Source organism: Herpailurus yagouaroundi, unplaced genomic scaffold (genome assembly GCF_014898765.1).
Source record: "Herpailurus yagouaroundi ecotype Mexico unplaced genomic scaffold, PumYag 250, whole genome shotgun sequence".
In the NCBI taxonomy this organism is placed as follows: Eukaryota; Metazoa; Chordata; class Mammalia; order Carnivora; family Felidae; genus Herpailurus; species Herpailurus yagouaroundi.
In genome coordinates this window covers 11,706,589-11,712,784 of record NW_024412467.1, presented here as the reverse complement: position 1 = coordinate 11,712,784, position 6,196 = coordinate 11,706,589, and the positions used below count along the sequence as shown (strand labels likewise).

Sequence of the window (6,196 nt, the reverse complement as noted above, 5' to 3'; positions counted from 1 at the left end):
TTGGGATCAAGAGCTCATCACGTCGCTCTGCTTACAGCGGCCTTTTTCCACACGCATTCCCAGCACTGACACAACGCGAAACGTTCTGCCGTCCAGGGATTATATTCCAAACAGCTGTTCCCGGATGCTAGGCAGGATCCGTCGGAAACCCCTGAATCCTCGGCTTCAGCAGCGATTCTGCACGCATGCTCCACTCCAGCACCGTGGGGCCCCTAACCCCCAGGCCTTCAGAATGGGACCCTCTGTGAGGTGGGGGTCTTTAAAGAGGTTCGTTCAGGGAAAGTGAGGTCATTAGGATGAGCCCGAATCCCACACGACTGGTATCCCTATACGAAGAAGGGATTAGGACACCGACACGTACAGGAGGCAGACCATCTGGGGACCCGGGGAGCAGCCTGCTGTGGACAGACCAAGGAGAGAGGCTTTGGAAGAAACCCACCCTGCCCACACTTTGCTCTCTGACTTCCAGCCTCCAGAGCTGTGAGGCAATAAATTTCTGTTGCCTGGGCCCCCCCCCCCCCCCGCCCCGCCGTCTGTGGTAAATTTTGTTATGGCTGCCTTAGGAAACTAACCCACCGGTTGAAGCAGAATTTCTGGGAATGAGACCTAAACATCAGTATTTATGAAAGTTTTCCTAGAGTGTTGACTCTGTGTTGTAGAGCTCACTCTTCTAGATTACAAATTCCCCTCAGTCTGCTAAGTCCAGGGCTGACTCTTAGATGGCTTCTCCAAGAAGCCACCATGCATGATACTTAGGGTAACTTCCTTTCTCCCTCCCTCCCTCCTTCCTTCCTTCATTCCTTTCTTCTTTCCTTCCTGGACAACAGAAAAAACAGGACAAGCCACGGCCCTCATCTCAGCCTCAAGCTCGACAGACACGAAGTCAAGTCCCGCCTAACACCTTCTGTTAAAATCCGAACCACTGAGCGGTCCCTAAGCAAATCTTTAATAAAGCCAAGGACCTTGAAAAGGCTCTAATCTGATGAACGACTGACTCCAGGGGACAGACAGACCCTGCTGCAAAGGCTCACAGGGAAAACTGAAGGCAGTGCCTTCCCTCTCTGGGGCGTGCCCCTGTCAGACAGAATCTTTTTGCTTCTTCTTCTTTAACTCGTGCCTCATTCAGCTTTTTAAGTGGCCCGTTGGCCACGGCAACCTCTTCCTAGGACCAAATGGCTACGACAAGTGCAGGAGGAAACCCACACACATCTGTGGGAACGGCCAGGCCTCATTTTTCTGCTAATGGTTGGTTCGAGATAAGCCACCAGCGGTGACCTGGTCCCTGCACGTCTTTGAATAATGGTAGCAAGGTGGGCTTGAGAGTTTGCAAGCCTCCTCTCCTTCCCCGTGTCTCTGTTTCCCCACCTGTACCACGGACGTGGGAGATCCGGACACCTGAGCACCGCTCGGGTGGAGGTGAACGGGTACAGCTTTAATCATCCTCCTTTTCAGCATCCGAACCGTATCCACATGTTTCCCCAGCCGCTTGCCGGCCATCCCCTCCCCCGCTTTTTTTATTCATCCCTGAAAGCTTCTATTATCAATCACTGCGTGGGGTAAATTTTCAAATCAGCAGTCAGAGTTTTTAAGCTGCATGACTTCTATTACAGAAAAAGGAGGCAGGTGACCAACACCAATACGGTCTCAAAAATCCGCTCAGCAGCTTACCACCTTGTGTTCATTCACTCGTTTTTCATGGCCTGTCTCCAGGCTGGTTTTAACAGAGCCTTCTCTGAGGAGGGGTCTGTCCTTCACAGATCCGGGGGGGAAAGTCAGGGGACACACTGAGCTGGAAGAGAGGAAGGAAGGCGAGTAGGCCTGCAGCGCGCTTTTCTTAGGGACGTGATCACGTTTACCGGAACCAGCGAGGCTGGGAAGGGTCACGTGTTAAGACGGGGTGTCTGAAGCTCTCTGGGCCATTCTAGCTTCCCCTTCCCAATCATGCAAGTGTCCCGGAACAATGCCTTCCACCCACTGGCCAGGCCATCGTTAGACAAAAAGCGGAGCCCTCTCGGCTCTGCCCCTGTCCGCTGTGGGGGTTGGCATCTCGGCCCCCTCTACTCTGGCCTCCTGGCTCTTCTTCGCGCTCAGCCGTTGGGACCAAACACGCATTCGCATTCGTCTGGTGTCTGAGGACGTCTTTGCATCCAGACACTGCCTTTAATGTGGCATCTAGAGGTTGAGTAAGACCTCCCGGTCCCTCGGAGATGTGGGCAACCTCTGGCTCACCCCATCCCATTCCAGGCCACCGAATGTCCAAAGTCTTTGCTGCGATTTCAGCTGCTGCTTCTGGTTCCCACACCTTCACGTACCATTTCTGGGCTGCGTCACACGGCGACCCTCCCACACCCCGTGTCCAACACCACTCCTGCAAAGCCGTTAATAGGGACTAGAGACAGGGGGACAGAGGGAGGATTCGCATCAGGCACGTATCCATGATACGTGCTCTTGAGTTCCTCTTGGCCACCCCCTAATCTGGAGGAGGGGGAATCCTCCTTTCCTTCCTCAGACCCAGCACCCAGCCTCTCCCCCAGAAAGTTTAATCTTCTTCCCTCCATTGCGCAAAGATGTACAGACACAAGTGCCCCTCACCGACGTCTCCTCTTTCCGAGAAAGGCCCGTAGCCTTTCTCTGAAGAATGGGCTCACCTCAGGCGACGCTTCATGCAAAGCTCACGAACGTCTAGCAGCCTCCACTGCCTCATCTGACGTGAGGAGCAGCCCCTGAGTCCAGCAAGAGTGGGCCGGTGGCCCCTGACGAGATGGGGCAGGACAAGGCAATGTGCACGTGGTGTGGAAACCAACCAGGCCCCCGGAGACCTTCTCTCGGGCTGGGTGATGAGAGTCAGACTCCGCCAAGGACAGCGGCTGAAGCGGCCGGTGTAGCCGCAAGGAATCTGAGAGACGTCACAGGAAGCAGCCGGCGAGCAGAACCCTGGGGGGCACAGGCCGAAGCAGGAATCGTGTGGTGTGAAACAGGAGGCAGGGGGTAGTGGCAGTTGACGCAGGGCAACAGAGAGGCTGTCCCACAAGGCCAGTCAAGGCCCTTGGGAATGAGAGGAAGCACCATGCTCCCCACATGGCCTCAGCAGGCCTCAGTGTTCCCTGCCTGCTTACTTAATCCCCGGGTGCGCGACAAACCCCCAACGCCTCAGAGGTTCGGAGGCCTTCTCTGCTCCGCGCTCACCAGGCCCCCCACCCCTTGCCCTTGGGGTCAGAGGTCCGTCTTCCTCAGATGCATAACCTGGCGTTCGCAGCCGCTAGCACAGAGGCGACACCCAAGAGTGATTTCCTTCCAGCCCAGCCCTCTACATTATGCCCGGGACATTAGCCTGGTTTCCTTAATTCCTCATATGGCGTTACACAAAAATAAACACTATATAAAAATATATGCCCAACGGGTGCCTGGGTGGCTCAGTCGGTTAAGGGTCCGACTCTAGGTCTCGGCTCCGGTCATGATCTCACGGTTCGTGAGTTCGAGCCCCACGTTGGGCTCTGCGCTGACAGGCGGGGGGGGGGGGGGGGGCCCCTGCGTGGGATTCTCTCTCTCCCTCTCTCTCCGCCCCTCCCCCACCTCAAAGCAAATAAATAAACTTAATATATGTTTATTAATATACGCCCGAGCATGAGACCTTCAACTTTCTGCTTCCAGGTTGACAAGCCAACTACAAGGGACAGTTGGAAACAGAACAACAACTGCCTGGGCCCGTGGAAAGAAAGCTGAGAAAGACCTTGAGGTAAAAACAAGAGCTGTGAGTTTACCTCTCCCGACACCCAAGCAGCCATCCCGCCTCAGTGGCCCCAACCACAGAGCCATGGGACTATCAGGTGTTGATTCAGATCAACTGTGGAAGGGTCAAGCTTGAAAGTCCGCGAGTTAAGTACAAATGGCCCAGTTCTATTTCTACCATCGCGATTCTCCACACACAAAAAAATCTATGGACGAGGTGATTCTGTAACACTCAGAGAGCAAGAGAACCAATCAATGAAAGCTATGGAGTGAGGAAAAGAATCTGCAGGGGTGACCCTTTCTGCTGAGTGCAGACGATGCCTCAGGAAAAACATGGCAGCCTTTTCCTCCCGTCAAAAATGGCTACCTATACCAAAAGGGCAGACTTTAGCTATTTTCTCCGATGGAGGCCTTTCTTTTCTGCTTTCTTGCTGAAAATTTCTGACTCAGTTAATAACCTATGTCTGAATATAGCTTATAGAGGTTCACTTTATGTGGCATTTAAATACATAATAATAATCTCACTGGAGTCTCCACCTCAGAAACTCATATTATGATGGGGGATTACAGTATACAGACCCCATCCTCTACCATCATCCACTTTCCCTACTCACCAGTAACTGGAGGGGTCTAATGGGTCTCCCTCCAGCGGAAAACAACCATATCCTCTGAAGGTGTGAGTAGCACAGGCACGACTTGTGACCGCAAGCCTCTAGGTTTCTTCTGACCTACTTCCCAACCCAGATGATGCTCACACCAATATGGCCCCATAAGCATGCCCACGGCCCAGATGCACACCTACCCATTTCTCTCCCACTCAAGAAAGGATATCAGAATTCAAGAACCTAAGAACAACACCCTTATGGGGGCTCTTTCTGGAATGTGTTATAATGTATCAACAAAGTAAATTATTCAAACCTTTACTATTTCAACTCTTTTTAACACATTCCTTCTTACGTGCAGTGTGGACACCGTGGTTGAGAACACAGACTTCTCAGACACCCTAAGATGCCTACCATTAGAATTGTTGACATCAGACAGGTGAACACAAAGAATAACTGCTACTGTTAACTGACTCATAGAAGATTCCAGCACCTTGAAGGGAACCAAGTCACCTCTGCCTTTCTTAAAATGCACTCACCAAATTTCCATAATGTCCAATGACAATAACAATTGTGTAATACCCAATAAAGGCCCTATTACCCTTTAAACAAAGGAAATGATAAAACATGACAAGTTTATCATCATTATGGATGATTACTATTTTGTGTTGTTTAATATATTTCCTAATTCCCTAAAAGTGAACATCTGCCATTTTTTAATAGGATATTGTTCAAAATATTATGTAAAAAATGTATTTTCAACACTAAGAGTGGAAGGTCATGGGATCTGAGGAGATTCTCCAGGGCACAGGCTAATCCCCATACAACATTTATTCAAGAACCTTCTTAGGGCAATGAGGAGAGGGGGACATTTTCTAAAATATCTCCAAAGGGAGAGGGGGAGAAAGGTAGATGGCTATCACATTTTTACTAAAAGTTTTCTCCTTTTGTTAATGCTTATTTATTTATTTTTGAGAGAGAGAGAGAGAGAGAGAGAGAGACAGAGAGAGAGTGCATGAGTTGGGGAGAAGCAGAAAGAGAGGGAGACACAGAATTCGATGCAGGCTCCAGGCTCCGAGCTGTCAGCACAGAGACCGATGAGGGGCTCAAACTCACAAACCCTGAGATCATGACTTGAGCCAAAATCAAGAGTCAGATGTGGGGCGCCTGGGTGACTCAGTCAGTCAAGCGTCCGACTTCGACTCAGGGCATGATCTTGCAGTTCACAAGTTTGAGTCCCACATCTGGCTCTTTGCTGACAGCTCAGAGCCTGGAGCCTGCTTCAGATTCTGTGTCTCCCTCTCTCTCTCTCTCTCTCTCTCTCTCTCTCTGCCCCTCCCCCACTCATGCTCTCTCTCTCTCTCTCTCTCTCTCTCTCATAAATAAGTAAAAACATTTCAAAAAAAATTTTTTTTTAAAGTTCAGATGCTTGGGGCGCCTGGGTGGCGCAGTCGGTTAAGCGTCTGACTTCAGCCAGGTCACGATCTCGTGGTCCGTGAGTTCGAGCCCCGCGTCAGGCTCTGGGCTGATGGCTCAGAGCCTGGAGCCTGCTTCCGAATCTGTGACTCCCTCTCTCTCTGCCCCTCCCCCCTTCATGCTCTGTCTCTCTCTGTCCCAAAAATAAATAAACGTTGAAAAAAAAATTAAAAAAAAATAAAATAAAGTTCAGACGCCTAACTGACTGAGCCACCCAGGCCTCCCCTTTACTGAAAGATTTCTTGACTGCCTCCCATTGTGATAGAGATTATAACACCACTCCTACCTTCTCAACGAACAATTAGAAGACAACTCTTTCTAAGTGTCTGTGAGACATGACCTCTAGGATCTGTTGTATCAAATACACGTTATATCAAGTCACCTGTCCG

At 50.7% G+C, this 6,196-nt stretch overlaps 1 long non-coding RNA gene across 1 annotated transcript in view; it reads right to left on the bottom strand.

Annotated features, from left to right (window-relative positions):
* Window positions 1-1,740, bottom strand: part of LOC121020623 (uncharacterized) — a 5,156-nt gene extending 3,416 nt beyond the window's left edge. Inside the window, exon 1 of the long non-coding RNA XR_005786229.1 lies at window positions 1,669-1,740. This is a non-coding gene — a long non-coding RNA (uncharacterized LOC121020623). The remainder of the gene's footprint in view (window positions 1-1,668) is intronic.
* Window positions 1,741-6,196: the final 4,456 nt, after the last annotated feature.